General features: G+C 51.3%; 8 non-coding genes and 31 pseudogenes across 8 annotated transcripts; all 39 read left to right on the top strand.

Moving 5' to 3' along the window:
- Positions 1–233: 233 nt before the first annotated feature.
- Positions 234–352, top strand: LOC148927645 (5S ribosomal RNA; annotated as a pseudogene).
- Positions 353–720: 368 nt separating this feature from the next.
- On the top strand, positions 721–843 carry LOC148927644 (5S ribosomal RNA; annotated as a pseudogene).
- Positions 844–1243: 400 nt separating this feature from the next.
- On the top strand, positions 1244–1362 carry LOC148927643 (5S ribosomal RNA; annotated as a pseudogene).
- Positions 1363–1764: 402 nt separating this feature from the next.
- Positions 1765–1883, top strand: LOC148927642 (5S ribosomal RNA). Its single transcript, XR_016129456.1, has one exon. It is a non-coding gene; the product is annotated as a 5S ribosomal RNA (ribosomal RNA).
- Positions 1884–2251: 368 nt separating this feature from the next.
- On the top strand, positions 2252–2374 carry LOC148927641 (5S ribosomal RNA; annotated as a pseudogene).
- Positions 2375–2742: 368 nt separating this feature from the next.
- On the top strand, positions 2743–2865 carry LOC148927640 (5S ribosomal RNA; annotated as a pseudogene).
- Positions 2866–3265: 400 nt separating this feature from the next.
- On the top strand, positions 3266–3383 carry LOC148927639 (5S ribosomal RNA). The gene has a single exon (XR_016129278.1). It is a non-coding gene; the product is annotated as a 5S ribosomal RNA (ribosomal RNA).
- A 368-nt stretch (positions 3384–3751) lies between these two features.
- LOC148927638 (5S ribosomal RNA) lies at positions 3752–3874 on the top strand (annotated as a pseudogene).
- A 400-nt stretch (positions 3875–4274) lies between these two features.
- LOC148927637 (5S ribosomal RNA) lies at positions 4275–4393 on the top strand. Its single transcript, XR_016129502.1, has one exon. It is a non-coding gene; the product is annotated as a 5S ribosomal RNA (ribosomal RNA).
- A 368-nt stretch (positions 4394–4761) lies between these two features.
- On the top strand, positions 4762–4884 carry LOC148927636 (5S ribosomal RNA; annotated as a pseudogene).
- A 400-nt stretch (positions 4885–5284) lies between these two features.
- On the top strand, positions 5285–5403 carry LOC148927635 (5S ribosomal RNA; annotated as a pseudogene).
- A 400-nt stretch (positions 5404–5803) lies between these two features.
- Positions 5804–5926, top strand: LOC148927634 (5S ribosomal RNA; annotated as a pseudogene).
- Positions 5927–6326: 400 nt separating this feature from the next.
- Positions 6327–6445, top strand: LOC148927633 (5S ribosomal RNA). Its single transcript, XR_016129501.1, has one exon. It is a non-coding gene; the product is annotated as a 5S ribosomal RNA (ribosomal RNA).
- A 368-nt stretch (positions 6446–6813) lies between these two features.
- On the top strand, positions 6814–6936 carry LOC148927632 (5S ribosomal RNA; annotated as a pseudogene).
- A 400-nt stretch (positions 6937–7336) lies between these two features.
- LOC148927631 (5S ribosomal RNA) lies at positions 7337–7455 on the top strand (annotated as a pseudogene).
- A 400-nt stretch (positions 7456–7855) lies between these two features.
- On the top strand, positions 7856–7978 carry LOC148927630 (5S ribosomal RNA; annotated as a pseudogene).
- A 400-nt stretch (positions 7979–8378) lies between these two features.
- LOC148927629 (5S ribosomal RNA) lies at positions 8379–8497 on the top strand. Its single transcript, XR_016129500.1, has one exon. It is a non-coding gene; the product is annotated as a 5S ribosomal RNA (ribosomal RNA).
- A 368-nt stretch (positions 8498–8865) lies between these two features.
- LOC148927628 (5S ribosomal RNA) lies at positions 8866–8988 on the top strand (annotated as a pseudogene).
- Positions 8989–9388: 400 nt separating this feature from the next.
- On the top strand, positions 9389–9507 carry LOC148927627 (5S ribosomal RNA; annotated as a pseudogene).
- Positions 9508–9909: 402 nt separating this feature from the next.
- LOC148927626 (5S ribosomal RNA) lies at positions 9910–10028 on the top strand. Its single transcript, XR_016129455.1, has one exon. It is a non-coding gene; the product is annotated as a 5S ribosomal RNA (ribosomal RNA).
- Positions 10029–10396: 368 nt separating this feature from the next.
- LOC148927625 (5S ribosomal RNA) lies at positions 10397–10519 on the top strand (annotated as a pseudogene).
- A 399-nt stretch (positions 10520–10918) lies between these two features.
- LOC148927624 (5S ribosomal RNA) lies at positions 10919–11037 on the top strand (annotated as a pseudogene).
- Positions 11038–11438: 401 nt separating this feature from the next.
- LOC148927623 (5S ribosomal RNA) lies at positions 11439–11557 on the top strand. Its single transcript, XR_016129644.1, has one exon. It is a non-coding gene; the product is annotated as a 5S ribosomal RNA (ribosomal RNA).
- A 369-nt stretch (positions 11558–11926) lies between these two features.
- LOC148927622 (5S ribosomal RNA) lies at positions 11927–12049 on the top strand (annotated as a pseudogene).
- Positions 12050–12449: 400 nt separating this feature from the next.
- On the top strand, positions 12450–12568 carry LOC148927621 (5S ribosomal RNA; annotated as a pseudogene).
- A 401-nt stretch (positions 12569–12969) lies between these two features.
- Positions 12970–13092, top strand: LOC148927620 (5S ribosomal RNA; annotated as a pseudogene).
- Positions 13093–13490: 398 nt separating this feature from the next.
- On the top strand, positions 13491–13613 carry LOC148927619 (5S ribosomal RNA; annotated as a pseudogene).
- Positions 13614–14012: 399 nt separating this feature from the next.
- LOC148927618 (5S ribosomal RNA) lies at positions 14013–14135 on the top strand (annotated as a pseudogene).
- Positions 14136–14534: 399 nt separating this feature from the next.
- LOC148927617 (5S ribosomal RNA) lies at positions 14535–14657 on the top strand (annotated as a pseudogene).
- Positions 14658–15057: 400 nt separating this feature from the next.
- On the top strand, positions 15058–15176 carry LOC148927616 (5S ribosomal RNA; annotated as a pseudogene).
- A 401-nt stretch (positions 15177–15577) lies between these two features.
- Positions 15578–15700, top strand: LOC148927615 (5S ribosomal RNA; annotated as a pseudogene).
- Positions 15701–16591: 891 nt separating this feature from the next.
- LOC148927614 (5S ribosomal RNA) lies at positions 16592–16710 on the top strand. Its single transcript, XR_016129499.1, has one exon. It is a non-coding gene; the product is annotated as a 5S ribosomal RNA (ribosomal RNA).
- Positions 16711–17086: 376 nt separating this feature from the next.
- LOC148927613 (5S ribosomal RNA) lies at positions 17087–17209 on the top strand (annotated as a pseudogene).
- A 368-nt stretch (positions 17210–17577) lies between these two features.
- On the top strand, positions 17578–17700 carry LOC148927612 (5S ribosomal RNA; annotated as a pseudogene).
- Positions 17701–18098: 398 nt separating this feature from the next.
- On the top strand, positions 18099–18221 carry LOC148927611 (5S ribosomal RNA; annotated as a pseudogene).
- A 399-nt stretch (positions 18222–18620) lies between these two features.
- Positions 18621–18739, top strand: LOC148927610 (5S ribosomal RNA; annotated as a pseudogene).
- Positions 18740–19141: 402 nt separating this feature from the next.
- On the top strand, positions 19142–19260 carry LOC148927609 (5S ribosomal RNA; annotated as a pseudogene).
- A 368-nt stretch (positions 19261–19628) lies between these two features.
- Positions 19629–19751, top strand: LOC148927608 (5S ribosomal RNA; annotated as a pseudogene).
- Positions 19752–20150: 399 nt separating this feature from the next.
- On the top strand, positions 20151–20273 carry LOC148927607 (5S ribosomal RNA; annotated as a pseudogene).
- Positions 20274–20402: the final 129 nt, after the last annotated feature.

The following is a 20402-nucleotide window of genomic DNA, read 5'->3' as shown; positions in this document are numbered from 1 at the left end:
CTGCGAACTAAATGTGGTCGAAATGGCTCGAAACAGCCTCTTTTTGCTTCCCGGAGTAGCCACGGGTTGTACCCATAGCTTAGCACGTGGGGCTCGGTGAGTGCTTCGCGGTGATATGCTGTGGGTCCCGTAACTCCTTCTGGATCAAAAGTTATGCCCGTCTGAAAGGTGGGGGATCAGAACCCGCGCACGGGAGCGTACGCTATGAAAGAATAAAGTGCGGGGCCATTGATGGGTGCGATCAAACCAGCATTAATGCACCGGATCCCATCAGAACTCTGAAGTTAAGCGTGCTTGGGCGAGAGAAGTACTAGTATAGGTGACCCCTTGGGAAGTCCTCGTGTTGCACCCCTTTTTGCGAGTGCGTTCAGTTGGTCTTGCTGTGGTCCGAAACTCGATTAGTGGTTGGCGAGTACGAGGACAGAAAGGTACGACAATCTCCCCGCGCCTGCAACGATTGGGTCCCGTAGCCTGGCAAAAAACAGTAGCTGCGAACTAAATGTGGCCGAAATAACTCGAAACGGCTTTTTTTTTCTCCCGGAAGTAGCCCTGGGCTATAACCATTGATTAGCACTTGGGGCTCGGCGAGAACTTCACGGTGATATGTTGTGGGTCCCGTAACTCCTCCCGGATCAAAAGTTATGCCCATCTGAAGGGTGGGGATCAGAACCTGCGCACGGGAGCGTACGCTATGATAGAATAAAGTGTGGGGCTATTGATGGTTGCGATCATACCAGCACTAATGCACCGGATCCCATCAGAACTCTGAAGTTAAGTTAAGCGTGCTTGGGCGAGAGTAGTACTAGGATGGGTGACCCATGGGAAGTCCTCGTGTTGCACCCCTTTTTGCGAGTGCGTTCATATTTTTTTCTTTTTTTCCGTTCAGTTGGTATTGTTGTGGTCCGAAACTCAATTAGTGGTTAGCGAGTATGAGGAAAAAAAGGTACGACAATCTCCACGAGCAGGTGACGAGCAGGTCCCACACCCTTAAACGTGCTGAAAAACAGTAGCTGCAAACTAAATGTGGTCGAAATGGCTCGAAACGGCCTCTTTTTGCTTCCCGGAGTAGCCACGGGCTGTACCCATAGCTCAGCACGTGGGGCTCGGCGAGTGCTTCGGGGTGATATGCTGTGGGTCCCGTAACTCATTCCGGATCAAAAGTTATGCCCGTCTGAAGGGTGGGGGATCAGAACCCGTGCACGGGAGCGTACGCTATGAAAGAATAAAGTGCGGGGCCATTGATGGGTGCGATCAAACCAGCATTAATGCACCGGATCCCATCAGAACTCCGAAGTTAAGCGTGCTTGGGCGAGAGAAGTACTAGGATAGGTGAGCCCTTGGGAAGTCCTGGTATTGCACCCCTTTTTACGAGTGCGTTCAGTTTTTTTTTTCTTTTTTTCCGTTCAGTTGGTATTGTTGTGGTCCGAAACTCAACTAGTGGTTGGCGAGTACGAGGAAAAAAAGGTACGACAATCTCCAAGAGCCGGTGACGAGCGGGTCCCACACCCTTAAACGTGCCGAAAAACAGTAGCTGCGAACTAAATGTGGTCGAAATGGCTCGAAACGGCCTCTTTTTGCTTCCCGGAGTAGCCACGGGCTGTACCCATAGCTTAGCACGTGGGGCTCGGTGAGTGCTTCGCGGTGATATGCTGTGGGTCCCGTAACTCCTTCTGGATCAAAAGTTATGCCCGTCTGAAAGGTGGGGGATCAGAACCCGCGCACGGGAGTTTACGCTATGAAAGAGTAAAGTGCGGGGCCATTGATGGGTGCGATCAAACCAGCATTAATGCACCGGATCCCATCAGAACTCTGAAGTTAAGCGTGCTTGGGCGAGAGAAGTACTAGGATAGGTGACCCCTTGGGAAGTCCTCGTGTCGCACCCCTTTTTGCGAGTGCGTTCAGTTGGTCTTGCTGTGGTCCGAAACTCGATTAGTGGTTGGCGAGTACGAGGACAGAAAGGTACGACAATCTCCCCGCGCCTGCAACGATTGGGTCCCGCAGCCTGGCGAAAAACAGTAGCTGCGAACTAAATGTGGCCGAAATAACTCGAAACGGCTTTTTTTTACTCCCAGAAGTAGCCCTGGGCTATAACCATAGATTCGCACTTGGGGCTCGGCGAGAGCTTCACGGTGATATGTTGTGGGTCCCGTAACTCCTCCCGGATCAAAAGTTATGCCCGTCTGAAGGGTGGGGATCAGAACCTGCGCACGGGAGCGTACGCTATGATAGAATAAAGTGCGGGGCTATTGATGGTTGCAATCATACCAGCACTAATGCACCGGATCCCATCATACCACTGAAGTTAAGTTAAGCGTGCTTGGGCGAGAGTAGTACTAGGATGGGTGACCCATGGGAAGTCCTCGTGTTGCACCCCTTTTTGCGAGTGCGTTCGGTTGGTCTTGCTGTGGTCCGAAACTCGATTAGTGGTTGACGAGTATGAGGATAGAAAGGTACGACAATCTCCCCGCGGCTGCAATGATTGGGTCCCGCAGCCTGGCGAAAAACAGTAGCTGCGAACTAAATGTGGCTGAAATAACTCGAAACGGCTTTTTTTTGCTCCCGGAAGTAGCCCTGGGCTGTAACCATAGATTAGCACTTGGGGCTCGGTGAGAGCTTCACGGTGATATGTTGTGGGTCCCGTAACTCCTCCCGGATCAAAAGTTATGCCCGTCTGAAGGGTGGGGATTAGAACCTGCGCTCCGGAGCGTACGCTATGATAGAATAAAGTGTGGGGCTATTGATGGTTGCGATCATACCAGCACTAATGCACCGGATCCCATCAGAACTCTGAAGTTAAGTTAAGCGTGCTTGGGCGAGAGTAGTACTAGGATGGGTGACCCATGGGAAGTCCTCGTGTTGCACCCCTTTTTGCGAGTGCGTTCATTTTTTTTTCTTTTTTTCCGTTCAGTTGGTATTGTTGTGGTCCGAAACTCAACTAGTGGTTAGCGAGTATGAGGAAAAAAAGGTACGACAATCTCCACGAGCAGGTGACGAGCGGGTCCCACACCCTTAAACGTACTGAAAAACAGTAGCTGCGAACTAAATGTGGTCGAAATGGCTCGAAACGGCCTCTTTTTGCTTCCCGGAGTAGCCACGGGCTGTACCCATAGCTCAGCACGTGGGGCTCGGCGAGAGCTTCGCGGTGATATGCTGTGGGTCCCGTAACTCCTTCCGGATCAAAAGTTATGCCCGTCTGAAGGGTGGGGGATCAGAACCCGTGCACGGGAGCGTACGCTATGAAAGAATAAAGTGCGGGGCCATTGATGGGTGCGATCAAACCAGCATTAATGCACCGGATCCCATCAGAACTCCGAAGTTAAGCGTGCTTGGGCGAGAGTAGTACTAGGATGGGTGACCCATGGGAAGTCCTCGTGTTGCACCCCTTTTTGCGAGTGCGTTCGGTTGGTCTTGCTGTGGTCCGAAACTCGATTAGTGGTTGACGAGTATGAGGATAGAAAGGTACGACAATCTCCCCGCGGCTGCAATGATTGGGTCCCGCAGCCTGGCGAAAAACAGTAGCTGCGAACTAAATGTGGCTGAAATAACTCGAAACGGCTTTTTTTTGCTCCCGGAAGTAGCCCTGGGCTGTAACCATAGATTAGCACTTGGGGCTCGGTGAGAGCTTCACGGTGATATGTTGTGGGTCCCGTAACTCCTCCCGGATCAAAAGTTATGCCCGTCTGAATGGTGGGGATTAAAACCTGCGCTCCGGAGCGTACGCTATGATAGAATAAAGTGTGGGGCTATTGATGGTTGCGATCATACCAGCACTAATGCACCGGATCCCATCAGAACTCTGAAGTTAAGTTAAGCGTGCTTGGGCGAGAGTAGTACTAGGATGGGTGACCCATGGGAAGTCCTCGTGTTGCACCCCTTTTTGCGAGTGCGTTCATTTTTTTTTCTTTTTTTCCGTTCAGTTGGTATTGTTGTGGTCCGAAACTCAACTAGTGGTTAGCGAGTATGAGGAAAAAAAGGTACGACAATCTCCACGAGCCGGTGACGAGCGGGTCCCACACCCTTAAACGTGCCGAAAAACAGTAGCTGCGAACTAAATGTGGTCGAAATGGCTCGAAACAGCCTCTTTTTGCTTCCTGGTGTAGCCACGGGTTGTACCCATAGCTCAGCACGTGGGGCTCGGCGAGTGCTTCTCGGTGATATGCTGTGGGTCCCGTAAATCCTTCCGGATCAAAAGTTATGCCCGTCTGAAAGGTAGGGGATCAGAACCCGCGGACGGGAGCGTACGCTATGAAAGAATAAAGTGCGGGGCCATTGATGGGTGCGATCAAACCAGCATTAATGCACCGGATCCCATCAGAACTCTGAAGTTAAGCGTGCTTGGGCGAGAGAAGTACTAGGATAGGTGACCCCTTGGGAAGTCCTCGTGTTGCACCCCTTTTTGCGAGTGCGTTCAGTTGGTCTTGCTGTGGTCCGAAACTCGATTAGTGGTTGGCGAGTACGAGGACAGAAAGGTACGACAATCTCCCCGCGCCTGCAACGATTGGGTCCCGTAGCCTGGCAAAAAACAGTAGCTGCGAACTAAATGTGGCCGAAATAACTCGAAACGGCTTTTTTTTCCTCCCGGAAGTAGCCCCGGGCTGTAATCATAGATTAGCACTTGGGGCTCGGCGAGAGCTTCACGGTGATATGTTGTGGGTCCCGTAACTCCTCCCGGATCAAAAGTTATGCCCGTCTGAAGGGTGGGGATCAGAACCTGCGCACGGGAGCGTACGCTATGATAGAATAAAGTGCGGGGCTATTGATGGTTGCGATCATACCAGCACTAATGCACCGGATCCCATCAGAACTCTGAAGTTAGGTTAAGCGTTCTTGGGCGAGAGTAGTACTAGGATGGGTGATCCCTGGGAAGTCCTCGTGTTGCACGCCTTTTTGCGAGTGCGTTCATTAGTTTTTCTTTTTTTCCGTTCAGTTGGTATTGTTATGGTCCGAAACTCGATTAGTGGTTAGTGAGTATGAGGAAAAAAAGGTACGACAATCTCCATGAGCCGGTGATGAGCGGGTCCCACACCCTTAAACGTGCCAAAAAACAGTAGCTGCGAACTAAATGTGGTCGAAATAGCTCGAAACGGCCTCTTTTTGCTTCCCGGAGTAGCCACGGGCTGTACCCATAGCTCAGCACATGGGGCTCGGCGAGTGCTTCGCGGTGATATGCTGTGGGTCCCGTAACTCCTTCCGGATCAAAAGTTATGCCCGTCTGAAAGGTGGGGGATCAAAACCCGCGCACGGGAGCGTACGCTATTAAAGAATAAAGTGCGGGGCCATTGATAGGTGCGATCAAACCAGCATTAATGCACCGGATCCCATCAGAACTCCGAAGTTAAGCGTGCTTTGGCGAGAGAAGTACTAGGATAGGTGAGCCCTTGGGAAGTCCTGGTGTTGCACCCCTTTTTGCGAGTGCGTTCATTTTTTTTTCTTTTTTTCTGTTCAGTTGGTATTGTTGTGGTCCGAAACTCGATTACTGGTTGGCGAGTACGAGGAAAAAAAGGTACGACAATCTCCACGAGCCAGTGACGAGCGGGTCCCACACCCTTAAACGTGCCGAAAAACAATAGCTGCGAACTAAATGTGGTCGAAATGGCTCGAAACAGCCTCTTTTTGCTTCCCGGAGTAGCCACGGGCTGTACCCATTGCTCAGCACGTGGGGCTCGGTGAGTGCTTCGCGGTGATATGCTGTGGGTCCCGTAACTCCTTCCGGATCAAAAGTTATGCCCGTCTGAAAGGTGGGGGATCAGAACCCGCGCACGGGAGCGTACGCTATGATAGAATAAAGTGCGGGGCTATTGATGGTTGCGATCATACCAGCACTAATGCACCGGATCCCATCAGAACTCTGAAGTTAAGTTAAGCGTGCTTGGGCGAGAGTAGTACTAGGATGGGTGACCCCTGGGAAGTCCTCGTGTTGCACCCCTTTATGCGAGTGCGTTCATTTTTTTTTCTTTTTTTCCGTTCAGTTGGTATTGTTGTGGTCCGAAACTCGATTAGTGGTTGGCGAGTACGAGGAAAAAAAGGTACGACAATCTCCACGAGCCGGTGACGAGCGGGTCCCACACCCTTAAACGTGCCGAAAAACAGTAGCTGCGAACTAAATGTGGTCGAAATGGCTCGAAACAGCCTCTTTTTGCTTCCTGGTGTAGCCACGGGTTGTACCCATAGCTCAGCACGTGGGGCTCGGCGAGTGCTTCTCGGTGATATGCTGTGGGTCCCGTAAATCCTTCCGGATCAAAAGTTATGCCCGTCTGAAAGGTAGGGGATCAGAACCCGCGGACGGGAGCGTACGCTATGAAAGAATAAAGTGCGGGGCCATTGATGGGTGCGATCAAACCAGCATTAATGCACCGGATCCCATCAGAACTCTGAAGTTAAGCGTGCTTGGGCGAGAGAAGTACTAGGATAGGTGACCCCTTGGGAAGTCCTCGTGTTGCACCCCTTTTTGCGAGTGCGTTCAGTTGGTCTTGCTGTGGTCCGAAACTCGATTAGTGGTTGGCGAGTACGAGGACAGAAAGGTACGACAATCTCCCCGCGCCTGCAACGATTGGGTCCCGTAGCCTGGCAAAAAACAGTAGCTGCGAACTAAATGTGGCCGAAATAACTCGAAACGGCTTTTTTTTCCTCCCGGAAGTAGCCCCGGGCTGTAATCATAGATTAGCACTTGGGGCTCGGCGAGAGCTTCACGGTGATATGTTGTGGGTCCCGTAACTCCTCCCGGATCAAAAGTTATGCCCGTCTGAAGGGTGGGGATCAGAACCTGCGCACGGGAGCGTACGCTATGATAGAATAAAGTGCGGGGCTATTGATGGTTGCGATCATACCAGCACTAATGCACCGGATCCCATCAGAACTCTGAAGTTAGGTTAAGCGTTCTTGGGCGAGAGTAGTACTAGGATGGGTGATCCCTGGGAAGTCCTCGTGTTGCACGCCTTTTTGCGAGTGCGTTCATTAGTTTTTCTTTTTTTCCGTTCAGTTGGTATTGTTATGGTCCGAAACTCGATTAGTGGTTAGTGAGTATGAGGAAAAAAAGGTACGACAATCTCCATGAGCCGGTGATGAGCGGGTCCCACACCCTTAAACGTGCCAAAAAACAGTAGCTGCGAACTAAATGTGGTCGAAATAGCTCGAAACGGCCTCTTTTTGCTTCCCGGAGTAGCCACGGGCTGTACCCATAGCTCAGCACATGGGGCTCGGCGAGTGCTTCGCGGTGATATGCTGTGGGTCCCGTAACTCCTTCCGGATCAAAAGTTATGCCCGTCTGAAAGGTGGGGGATCAAAACCCGCGCACGGGAGCGTACGCTATTAAAGAATAAAGTGCGGGGCCATTGATAGGTGCGATCAAACCAGCATTAATGCACCGGATCCCATCAGAACTCCGAAGTTAAGCGTGCTTTGGCGAGAGAAGTACTAGGATAGGTGAGCCCTTGGGAAGTCCTGGTGTTGCACCCCTTTTTGCGAGTGCGTTCATTTTTTTTTCTTTTTTTCTGTTCATTTGGTATTGTTGTGGTCCGAAACTCGATTACTGGTTGGCGAGTACGAGGAAAAAAAGGTACGACAATCTCCACGAGCCAGTGACGAGCGGGTCCCACACCCTTAAACGTGCCGAAAAACAATAGCTGCGAACTAAATGTGGTCGAAATGGCTCGAAACAGCCTCTTTTTGCTTCCCGGAGTAGCCACGGGCTGTACCCATTGCTCAGCACGTGGGGCTCGGCGAGTGCTTCGCGGTGATATGCTGTGGGTCCCGTAACTCCTTCCGGATCAAAAGTTATGCCCGTCTGAAAGGTGGGGGATCAGAACCCGCGCACGGGAGCGTACGCTATGATAGAATAAAGTGCGGGGCTATTGATGGTTGCGATCATACCAGCACTAATGCACCGGATCCCATCAGAACTCTGAAGTTAAGTTAAGCGTGCTTGGGCGAGAGTAGTACTAGGATGGGTGACCCCTGGGAAGTCCTCGTGTTGCACCCCTTTATGCGAGTGCGTTCATTTTTTTTTCTTTTTTTCCGTTCAGTTGGTATTGTTGTGGTCCGAAACTCGATTAGTGGTTGGCGAGTACGAGGAAAAAAAGGTACGACAATCTCCACGAGCCGGTGACGAGCGGGTCCCACACCCTTAAACGTGCCGAAAAACAGTAGCTGCGAACTAAATGTGGTCGAAATGGCTCGAAACAGCCTCTTTTTGCTTCCTGGTGTAGCCACGGGTTGTACCCATAGCTCAGCACGTGGGGCTCGGCGAGTGCTTCTCGGTGATATGCTGTGGGTCCCGTAAATCCTTCCGGATCAAAAGTTATGCCCGTCTGAAAGGTAGGGGATCAGAACCCGCGGACGGGAGCGTACGCTATGAAAGAATAAAGTGCGGGGCCATTGATGGGTGCGATCAAACCAGCATTAATGCACCGGATCCCATCAGAACTCTGAAGTTAAGCGTGCTTGGGCGAGAGAAGTACTAGGATAGGTGACCCCTTGGGAAGTCCTCGTGTTGCACCCCTTTTTGCGAGTACGTTCAGTTGGTCTTGCTGTGGTCCGAAACTCGATTAGTGGTTGGCGAGTACGAGGACAGAAAGGTACGACAATCTCCCCGCGCCTGCAACGATTGGGTCCCGTAGCCTGGCAAAAAACAGTAGCTGCGAACTAAATGTGGCCGAAATAACTCGAAACGGCTTTTTTTTCCTCCCGGAAGTAGCCCCGGGCTATAACCATTGATTAGCACTTGGGGCTCGGCGAGAACTTCACGGTGATATGTTGTGGGTCCCGTAACTCCTCCCGGATCAAAAGTTATGCCCATCTGAAGTGTGGGGATCAGAACCTGCGCACGGGAGTGTACGCTATGATAGAATAAAGTGTGGGGCTATTGATGGTTGCGATCATACCAGCACTAATGCACCGGATCCCATAAGAACTCTGAAGTTAAGTTAAGCGTACTTGGGCGAGAGTAGTACTAGGATGGGTGACCCATGGGAAGTCCTCGTGTTGCACCCCTTTTTGCGAGTGCGTTCATATTTTTTTCTTTTTTTCCGTTCAGTTGGTATTGTTGTGGTCCGAAACTCAATTAGTGGTTAGCGAGTATGAGGAAAAAAAGGTACGACAATCTCCACGAGCAGGTGACGAGCAGGTCCCACACCCTTAAACGTGCTGAAAAACAGTAGCTGCAAACTAAATGTGGTCGAAATGGCTCGAAACGGCCTCTTTTTGCTTCCCGGAGTAGCCACGGGCTGTACCCATAGCTCAGCACGTGGGGCTCGGCGAGTGCTTCGGGGTGATATGTTGTGGGTCCCGTAACTCATTCCGGATCAAAAGTTATGCCCGTCTGAAGGGTGGGGGATCAGAACCCGTGCACGGGAGCGTACGCTATGAAAGAATAAAGTGCGGGGCCATTGATGGGTGCGATCAAACCAGCATTAATGCACCGGATCCCATCAGAACTCCGAAGTTAAGCGTGCTTGGGCGAGAGAAGTACTAGGATAGGTGAGCCCTTGGGAAGTCCTGGTATTGCACCCCTTTTTACGAGTGCGTTCAGTTTTTTTTTTCTTTTTTTCCGTTCAGTTGGTATTGTTGTGGTCCGAAACTCAACTAGTGGTTGGCGAGTACGAGGAAAAAAAGGTACGACAATCTCCAAGAGCCGGTGACGAGCGGGTCCCACACCCTTAAACGTGCCGAAAAACAGTAGCTGCGAACTAAATATGGTCGAAATGGCTCGAAACAGCCTCTTTTTGCTTCCCGGAGTAGCCACGGGCTGTACCCATAGCTTAGCACGTGGGGCTCGGTGAGTGCTTCGCGGTGATATGCTGTGGGTCCCGTAACTCCTTCTGGATCAAAAGTTATGCCCGTCTGAAAGGTGGGGGATCAGAACCCGCGCACGGGAGTTTACGCTATGAAAGAATAAAGTGCGGGGCCATTGATGGGTGCGATCAAACCAGCATTAATGCACCGGATCCCATCAGAACTCTGAAGTTAAGCGTGCTTGGGCGAGAGAAGTACTAGGATAGGTGACCCCTTGGGAAGTCCTCGTGTCGCACCCCTTTTTGCGAGTGCGTTCAGTTGGTCTTGCTGTGGTCCGAAACTCGATTAGTGGTTGGCGAGTACGAGGACAGAAAGGTACGACAATCTCCCCGCGCCTGCAACGATTGGGTCCCGCAGCCTGGCGAAAAACAGTAGCTGCGAACTAAATGTGGCTGAAATAACTCGAAACGGCTTTTTTTTGCTCCCGGAAGTAGCCCCGGGCTGTAACCATAGATTAGCACTTGGGGCTCGGCGAGAGCTTCACGGTGATATGTTGTGGGTCCCGTAACTCCTCCCGGATCAAAAGTTATGCCCGTCTGAAGGGTGGGGATCAGAACCTGCGCACGGGAGCGTACGCTATGATAGAATAAAGTGCGGGGCTATTGATGGTTGCGATCATACCAGCACTAATGCACCGGATCCCATCAGAACTCTGAAGTTAAGTTAAACGTTCTTGGGCGAGAGTAGTACTAGGATGGGTGATCCCTGGGAAGTCCTCGTGTTGCAGCCTTTTTGCGAGTGCGTTCATTTTTTTTTCTTTTTTTCCGTTCAGTTGGTATTGTTGTGGTCCGAAACTCGATTAGTGGTTAGCGAGTATGAGGAAAAAAAGGTACGACAATCTCCACGAGCCGGTTACGAGCGGGTCCCACACCCTTAAACGTGCCGAAAAACAGTAGATGCGAACTAAATGTGGTCGGAATGGCTCGAAACGGCCTCTTTTTGCTTCACGGAGTAACCACGGGCTGTACCCATAGCTCAGCACGTGGGGCTCGGCGAGAGCTTCGCGGTGATATGCTGTGGGTCCCGTAACTCCTTCCGGATCAAAAGTTATGCCCGTCTGAAAGGTGGGGGATCAAAACCCGCGCACGGGAGCGTACGCTATGAAAGAATAAAGTGCGGGGCCATTGATGGGTGCGATCAAACCAGCATTAATGCACCGGATCCCATCAGAACTCCGAAGTTAAGCCTGCTTGGGCGAGAGAAGTACTAGGATAGGTGAGCCCTTGGGAAGTCCTGGTGTTGCACCCCTTTTTGCGAGTGCGTTCAGTTTTTTTTTCTTTTTTTCCGTTCAGTTGGTATTGTTGTGGTCCGAAACTCGATTACTGGTTGGCGAGTACGAGGAAAAAAAGGTACGACAATCTCCACGAGCCAGTGACGAGCGGGTCCCACACCCTTAAACGTGCCGAAAAACAGTAGCTGCGAACTAAATGTGGTCGAAATGGCTCGAAACAGCTTCTTTTTGCTTCCCGGAGTAGCCACGGGCTGTACCCTTAGCTCAGCACGTGGGGGTCGGCGAGTGCTTCGCGGTGATATGCTGTGGGTCCCGTAACTCCTTCCGGATCAAAAGTTATGCCCGTCTGAAGGGTGGGGGATCAGAACCCGCGCACGGGAGCGTACGCTATGAAAGAAGAATGTGCGGGGCCATTGATGGGTGCGATCAAACCAGCATTAATGCACCGGATCCCATCAGAACTCTGAAGTTAAGTGTGCTTGGGCGAGAGAAGTACTAGGATAGGTGACCCCTTGGGAAGTCCTCGTGTTGCACCCCCTTTTTGCAAGTGCGTTCAGTTGGTCTTGCTGTGGTCCGAAACTCGATTAGTGGTTGGCGAGTACGAGGACAGAAAGGTACGACAATCTCCCCGCGCCTGCAACGATTGGGTCCCGCAGCCTGGCGAAAAACAGTAGCTGCGAACTAAATGTGGCTGAAATAACTCGAAACGGCTTTTTTTTGCTCCCGGAAGTAGCCCCGGGCTGTAACCATAGATTAGCACTTGGGGCTCGGCGAGAGCTTCACGGTGATATGTTGTGGGTCCCGTAACTCCTCCCGGATCAAAAGTTATGCCCGTCTGAAGGGTGGGGATCAGAACCTGCGCACGGGAGCGTACGCTATGATAGAATAAAGTGTGGGGCTATTGATGGTTGCGATCATACCAGCACTAATGCACCGGATCCCATCAGAACTCTGAAGTTAAGTTAAGCGTGCTTGGGCGAGAGTAGTACTAGGATGGGTGACCCATGGGAAGTTCTCGTGTTGCACCCCTTTTTGCGAGTGCGTTCATTTTTTTTTCTTTTTTTCCGTTCAGTTGGTATTGTTGTGGTCCGAAACTCAATTAGTGGTTAGCGAGTATGAGGAAAAAAAGGTACGACAATCTCCACGAGCTGGTGACGAGCGGGTCCCACACCCTTAAACGTGCCGAAAAACAGTAGCTGCGAACTAAATGTGGTCGAAATGGCTCGAAACGGCCTCTTTTTGCTTCCCGGAGTAGCCACGGGTTGTACCCATAGCTCAGCACGTGGGGCTCGGCGAGTGCTTCGGGGTGATATGCTGTGGGTCCCGTAACTCCTTCCGGATCAAAAGTTATGCCCGTCTGAAGGGTGGGGGATTAGAACCCGTGCACGGGAGCGTACGCTATGAAAGAATAAAGTGCGGGGCCATTGATGGGTGCGATCAAACCAGCATTAATGCACCGGATCCCATCAGAACTCCAAAGTTAAGCGTGCTTGGGCGAGAGAAGTACTAGGATAGGTGAGCCCTTGGGAAGTCCTGGTATTGCACCCCTTTTTGCGAGTGCGTTCAGTTTTTTTTTCTTTTTTTCCGTTCAGTTGGTATTGTTGTGGTCCGAAACTCGATTAGTGGTTGGCGAGTACGAGGAAAAAAAGGTACGACAATCTCCACGAGCCGGTGACGAGCGGGTCCCACACCCTTAAACGTGCCGAAAAACAGTAGCTGCGAACTAAATGTGGTCGGAATGGCTCGAAACGGCCTCTTTTTGCTTCACGGAGTAGCCATGGGCTGTACCCATAGCTCAGCACGTGGGGGTCGGCGAGTGCTTCTCGGTGATATGCTGTGGGTCCCGTAACTCCTTCCGGATCAAAAGTTATGCCCGTCTGAAAGGTGGGGGATTAGAACCCGCGCATGGGAGCGTACGCTATGAAAGAATAATGTGCGGGGCCATTGATGGGTGCGATCAAACCAGCATTAATGCACCGGATCCCATCAGAACTCTGAAGTTAAGTTAAGCGTGCTTGGGCGAGAGTAGTACTAGGATGGGTGACCCTTGGGAAGTCCTCGTGTTGCACCCCTTTTTGCGAGTGCGTTCATTTTTTTTCTTTTTTTCCGTTCAGTTGGTATTGTTGTGGTCCGAAACTCGATTAGTGGTTGGCGAGTACGAGGAAAAAAAGGTACGACAATCTCCACGAGCCGGTGACGAGCGGGTCCCACACCCTTAAACGTGCCAAAAAACAGTAGATGCGAACTAAATGTGGTCGAAATGGCTCGAAACAGGCTCTTTTTGCTTCCCGGAGTAGCCACGGGCTGTACCCATAGCTCAGCACGTGGGGCTCGGTGAGAGCTTCGCGGTGATATGTTATGGGTCCCGTAACTCCTCCCGGATCAAAAGTTATGCCCATCTGAAGGGTGGGGATCAGAACCTGCGCACGGGAGCGTACGCTATGATAGAATAAAGTGTGGGGCTATTGATGGTTGCGATCATACCAGCACTAATGCACCGGATCCCATCAGAACTCTGAAGTTAAGTTAAGCGTGCTTGGGCGAGAGTAGTACTAGGATGGGTGACCCCTGGGAAGTCCTCGTGTTGCACCCCTTTTTGCGAGTGCGTTCATTTTTTTTTCTTTTTTTCCGTTCAGTTGGTATTGTTGTGGTTCGAAACTCGATTAGTGGTTGGCGAGTACGAGGAAAAAAAGGTACGACAATCTCCACGAGCCGGTGACGAGCGGGTCCCACACCCTTAAACGTGCCGAAAAACAGTAGCTGCGAACTAAATGTGGTCGGAATGGCTCGAAACGGCCTCTTTTTGCTTCACGGAGTAGCCATGGGCTGTACCCATAGCTCAGCATGTGGGGGTCGGCGAGTGCTTCTCGGTGATATGCTGTGGGTCCCGTAACTCCTCCCGGATCAAAAGTTATGCCCATCTGAAGGGTGGGGATCAGAACCTGCGCACGGGAGCGTACGCTATGATAGAATAAAGTGTGGGGCTATTGATGGTTGCGATCATACCAGCACTAATGCACCGGATCCCATCAGAACTCTGAAGTTAAGATAAGCGTGCTTGGGCGAGAGTAGTACTAGGATGGGTGACCCATGGGAAGTCCTCGTGTTGCACCCCTTTTTGCGAGTGCGTTCATTTTTTTTTCTTTTTTTCCGTTCAGTTGGTATTGTTGTGGTCCGAAACTCAATTAGTGGTTAGCGAGTATGAGGAAAAAAAGGTACGACAATCTCCATGAGCAGGTGATGAGCGGGTCCCCCCCCTTAAACGTGCTGAAAAACAGTAGCTGCGAACTAAATGTGGTCGAAATGGCTCGAAACGGCCTCTTTTTGCTTCCCGGAGTAGCCACGGGCTGTACCCATAGCTCAGCACGTGGGGCTCGGCGAGTGCTTCGGGGTGATATGCTGTGGGTCCCGTAACTCCTTCCGGATCAAAAGTTATGCCCGTCTGAAGGGTGGGGGATCAGAACCCATGCACGGGAGCGTACGCTATGATAGAATAAAGTGTGGGGCTATTGATGGTTGCGATCATACCAGCACTAATGCACCGGATCCCATCAGAACTCTGAAGTTAAGTTAAGCGTGCTTGGGCGAGAGTAGTACTAGGATGGGTGACCCATGGGAAGTTCTCGTGTTGCACCCCTTTTTGCGAGTGCGTTCATTTTTTTTTCTTTTTTTCCGTTCAGTTGGTATTGTTGTGGTCCGAAACTCAATTAGTGGTTAGCGAGTATGAGGAAAAAAAGGTACGACAATCTCCACGAGCTGGTGACGAGCGGGTCCCACACCCTTAAACGTGCCGAAAAACAGTAGCTGCGAACTAAATGTGGTCGAAATGGCTCGAAACAGCCTCTTTTTGCTTCCCGGAGTAGCCACGGGCTGTACCCATAGCTCAGCACGTGGGGCTCGGCGAGTGCTTCGGGGTGATATGCTGTGGGTCCCGTACCTCCTTCCGGATCAAAAGTTATGCCCGTCTGAAGGGTGGGGGATCAGAACCCGTGCACGGGAGCGTACGCTATGAAAGAATAAAGTGCGGGGCCATTGATGGGTGCGATCAAACCAGCATTAATGCACCGGATCCCATCAGAACTTCAAAGTTAAGCGTGCTTGGGCGAGAGAAGTACTAGGATAGGTGAGCCCTTGTGAAGTCCTGGTATTGCACCCCTATTTGCGAGTGCGTTCAGTTTTTTTTTCTTTTTTTCCGTTCAGTTGGTATTGTTGTGGTCCGAAACTCGATTAGTGGTTGGCGAGTACGAGGAAAAAAAGGTACGACAATCTCCACGAGCCGGTGACGAGCGGGTCCCACACCCTTAAACGTGCCGAAAAACAGTAGCTGCGAACTAAATGTGGTCGAAATGGCTCGAAACAGCCTCTTTTTGCTTCCCGGAGTAGCCACGGGCTGTACCCATAGCTCAGCACGTGGGGCTCGGCGAGTGCTTCGCGGTGATATGCTGTGGGTCCCGTAACTCCTTCCGGATCAAAAGTTATGCCCGTCTGAAAGGTGGGGGATCAGAACCCGCGCACGGGAGCGTACGCTATGATAGAATAAAGTGCGGGGCTATTGATGGTTGCGATCATACCAGCACTAATGCCCCGGATCCCATCAGAACTCTGAAGTTATGTTAAGCGTGCTTGGGCGAGAGTAGTACTAGGATGGGTGACCCATGGGAAGTCCTCGTGCTGCACCCCTTTTTGCGAGTGCGTTCAGTTGGTCTAGCTGTGGTCCGAAACTCGATTAGTGGTTGACGAGTACGAGGATAGAAAGGTACGACAATCTCCCCGCGCCTGCAACGATTGGGTCCCGCAGCCTGGCGAAAAACAGTAGCTGCGAACTAAATGTGGCTGAAATAACTCGAAACGGCTTTGTTTTGCTCCCGGAAGTAGCCCCGGGCTGTAACCATAGATTAGCACTTGGGGCTCGGCGAGAGCTTCACGGTGATATGTTGTGGGTCCCGTAACTCCTCCCGGATCAAAAGTTATGCCCGTCTTAAGGGTGGGGATCAGAACATGCGCACGGGAGCGTACGCTATGATAGAATAAAGTGCGGGGCTATTGATGGTTGCGACAATACCAGCACTAATGCACCGGATCCCATCAGAACTCTGAAGTTAAGTTAAGCGTTCTTGGGCGAGAGTAATACTAGGATGGGTGATCCCTAGGAAGTCCTCGTGTTGCACGCCTCTTTGCGAGTGCGTTCATTTTTTTTTCTTTTTTTCCGTTCAGTTGGTATTGTTGTGGTCCGAAACTTGATTAGTGGTTAGCGAGTATGAGGAAAAAAAGGTACGACAATCTCCACGAGCCGGTGACGAGCGGGTCCCACACCCTTAAACGTGCCGAAAAACAGTAGCTGCGAACTAAATGTGGTCGGAATGGCTCGAAACGGCCTCTTTTTGCTTCACGGAGTAGCCATGGGCTGTACCCATAGCTCAGCACGTGGGGGTCGGCGAGTGCTTCTCGGTGATATGCTGTGGGTCCCGTAACTCCTTCCGGATCAAAAGTTATGCCCGTCTGAAAGGTGGGGGATTAGAACCCGCGCATGGGAGCGTACGCTATGAAAGAATAATGTGCGGGGCCATTGATGGGTGCGATCAAACCAGCATTAATGCACCGGATCCCATCAGAACTCTGAAGTTAAGCGTGCTTGGGCGAGAGAAGTACTAGGATAGGTGACCCCTTGGGAAGTCCTCGTGTTGCACCCCCTTTTTGCAAGTGCGTTCAGTTGGTCTTGCTGTGGTCCGAAACTCGATTAGTGTTTGGCGAGTACGAGGACAGAAAGGTACGACAATCTCCCCGCGCCTGCAACGATTGGGTCCCGTAGCCTGGCAAAAAAACAGTAGCTGCGAACTAAATGTGGCCAAAATAACTCAAAACGGCTTTTTTTTTGCTCCCGGAAGTAGCCCCGGGCCGGGCTATAACCATTGATTAGCACTTGGGGCTCGGCGAGAACTTCACGGTGATATGTTGTGGGTCCCGTAACTCCTCCCGGATCAAATGTTATGCCCATCTGAAGGGTGGGGATCAGAACCTGCGTACGGGAGCGTACGCTATGATAGAATAAAGTGCGGGGCTATTGATGGTTGCGATCATACCAGCACTAATGCCCCGGATCCCATCAGAACTCTGAAGTTATGTTAAGCGTGCTTGGGGGAGAGTAGTACTAGGATGGGTGACCCATGGGAAGTCCTTGTGTTGCATCCCTTTTTGCGAGTGCGTTCAGTTGGTCTAGCTGTGGTCCGAAACTGGATTAGTGGTTGACGAGTACGAGGATAGAAAGGTACGACAATATCCCCGCGCCTGCAACGATTGGGTCCCGCAGCCTGGCGAAAAACAGTAGCTGCGAACTAAATGTGGCTGAAATAACTCGAAACGGCTTTTTTTTGCTCCCGGAAGTAGCCCCGGGCTGTAACCATAAATTAGCACTTGGGGCTCGGCGAGAGCTTCACGGTGATATGTTGTGGGTCCCGTAACTCCTCCCGGATCAAAAGTTATGCCCGTCTGAAGGGTGGGGATCAGAACCTGCGCACGGGAGCGTACGCTATGATAGAATAAAGTGTGGGGATATTGATGGTTGCGATCATACCAGCACTAATGCACCGGATCCCATCAGAACTCTGAAGTTAAGTTAAGCGTGCTTGGGCGAGAGTAGTACTAGGATGGGTGACCCATGGGAAGTCCTCGTGTTGCACCCCTTTTTGCGAGTGCGTTCATTTTTTTTCTTTTTTTCCGTTCAGTTGGTATTGTTGTGGTCCGAAACTCAATTAGTGGTTAGCGAGTATGAGGAAAAAAAGGTACGACAATCTCCACGAGCCGTTGACGAGCGGGTCCAACACCCTTAAACGTGCCGAAAAACAGTAGCTGCGAACTAAATGTGGTCGAAATGGCTCGAAACAGCCTCTTTTTACTTCCCGCAGTAGCCACGGGCTGTAACCATTGCTCAGCACTTGGGGCTCGGCGAGAACTTCACGGTGATATGTTGTGGGTCCCGTAATTCCTCCCGGATCAAAAGTTATGCCCGTCTGAAGGGTGGGGATCAGAACCTGCGCACGGGAGCGTACGCTATGATAGAATAAAGTGCGGGGCTATTGATGGTTGCAATCATACCAGCACTAATGCACCGGATCCCATCAGAACTCTGAAGTTAAGTTAAGCGTGCTTGGGCGAGAGTAGTACTAGGATGGGTGACCCATGGGAAGTCCTCGTGTTGCACCCCTTTTTGCGAGTGCGTTCATTTTTTTTTCTTTTTTTCCGTTCAGTTGGTATTGTTGTGGTCCGAAACTCAATTAGTGGTTAGCGAGTATGAGGAAAAAAAGGTACGACAATCTCCATGAGCAGGTGACGAGCGGGTCCCCCCCCTTAAACGTGCTGAAAAACAGTAGCTGCGAACTAAATGTGGTCGAAATGACTCGAAACGGCCTCTTTTTGCTTCCCGGAGTAGCCACGGGCTGTACCTATAGCTCAGCACGTGGGGCTCGGCGAGTGCTTCGGGGTGATATGCTGTGGGTCCCGTAACTCCTTTCGGATCAAAAGTTATGCCCGTCTGAAGGGTGGGGGATCAGAACCCGTGCACGGGAGCGTACGCTATGAAAGAATAAAGTGCGGGGCCATTGATGGGTGCGATCAAACCAGCATTAATGCACCGGATCCCATCAGAACTCCGAAGTTAAGCGTGCTTAGGCGAGAGAAGTACTAGGATAGGTGAGCCCATGGGAAGTCCTGGTATTGCACCCCTTTTTACGAGTGCGTTCAGTTTTTTTTTTCTTTTTTTCCGTTCAGTTGGTATTGTTGTGGTCCGAAACTCGATTAGTGGTTGGCGAGTACGAGGAAAAAAAGGTACGACAATCTCCAAGAGCCGGTGACGAGCGGGTCCCATACCCTTAAACGTGCCGAAAAACAGTAGCTGCGAACTAAATGTGGTCGAAATGGCTCGAAACAGCCTCTTTTTGCTTCCCGGAGTAGCCACGGGCTGTACCCATAGCTCAGCACGTGGGGCTCGGCGAGAGCTTCGCGGTGATATGCTGTGGGTCCCGTAACTCCTTCCAGATCAAAAGTTATGCCCGTCTGAAGGGTGGGGGATCAGAACCCGCGCACGGGAGCGTACGCTATGAAAGAATAAAGGGCGGAGCCATTGATGGGTGTGATCAAACCAGCATTAATGCACCGGATCCCAACAGAACTCCGAAGTTAAGCGTGCTTGGGCGAGAGAAGTACTTGGATAGGTGACCCCTTGGGAAGTCCTCGTGTTGCACCCCTTTTTGCGAGTGCGTTCAGTTGGTCTTGCTGTGGTCCGAAACTCGATTAGTGGTTGGCGAGTACGAGGACAGAAAGGTACGACAATCTCCCCGCGCCTGCAACGATTGGGTCCCGCAGCCTGGCGAAAAACAGTAGCTGCGAACTAAATGTGGCCGAAATAACTCGAAACGGCTTTTTTTTGCTCCCGGAAGTAGCCCTGGGCTATAACCATAGATTAGCACTTGGGGCTCGGCGAGAGCTTCACGGTGATATGTTGTGGGTCCCGTAACTCCTCCCGGATCAAAAGTTATGCCCGTCTGAAGGGTGGGGATCAGAACCTGCGCACGGGAGCGTACGCTATGATAGAATAAAGTGCGGGGCTATTGATGGTTGCGACAATACCAGCACTAATGCACCGGATCCCATCAGAACTCTGAAGTTAAGTTAAGCGTTCTTGGGCGAGAGTAGTACTAGGATGGGTGATCCCTGGGAAGTCCTCGTGTTGCACGCCTTTTTGCGAGTGCGTTCATTTTTTTTTCTTTTTTTCCGTTCAGTTGGTATTGTTGTGGTCCGAAACTCGATTAGTGGTTAGCGAGTATGAGGAAAAAAGGGTACGACAATCTCCACGAGCCGGTGACGAGCGGGTCCCACACCCTTAAACGTGCCGAAAAACAGTAGCTGCGAACTAAATGTGGTCGAAATGGCTCGAAACAGCCTCTTTTTGCTTCCCGGAGTAGCCACGGGCTGTACCCATAGCTCAGCACGTGGGGCTCGGTGAGAGCTTCGCGGTGATATGTTGTGGGTCCCGTAACTCCTCCCGGATCAAAGGTTATGCCCATCTGAAGGGTGGGGATCAGAACCTGCGCACGGGAGCGTACGCTATGATAGAATAAAGTGTGGGGCTATTGATGGTTGCGATCATACCAGCACTAATGCACCGGATCCCATCAGAACTCTGAAGTTAAGATAAGCGTGCTTGGGCGAGAGTAGTACTAGGATGGGTGACCCATGGGAAGTCCTCGTGTTGCACCCCTTTTTGCGAGTGCGTTCATTTTTTTTTCTTTTTTTCCGTTCAGTTGGTATTGTTGTGGTCCGAAACTCAATTAGTGGTTAGCGAGTATGAGGAAAAAAAGGTACGACAATCTCCACGAGCCGGTGACGA

This window comes from Salvia hispanica, chromosome 4, assembly GCF_029641045.1.
Source record: "Salvia hispanica isolate PSC_SH4W2 chromosome 4, Shi_PSC_v1, whole genome shotgun sequence".
Lineage (NCBI taxonomy): Eukaryota > Viridiplantae > Streptophyta > Magnoliopsida > Lamiales > Lamiaceae > Salvia > Salvia hispanica.
The sequence above is the reverse complement of the archived record's forward strand: the minus strand, read 5'-3'. Positions and strand labels throughout refer to the sequence as shown.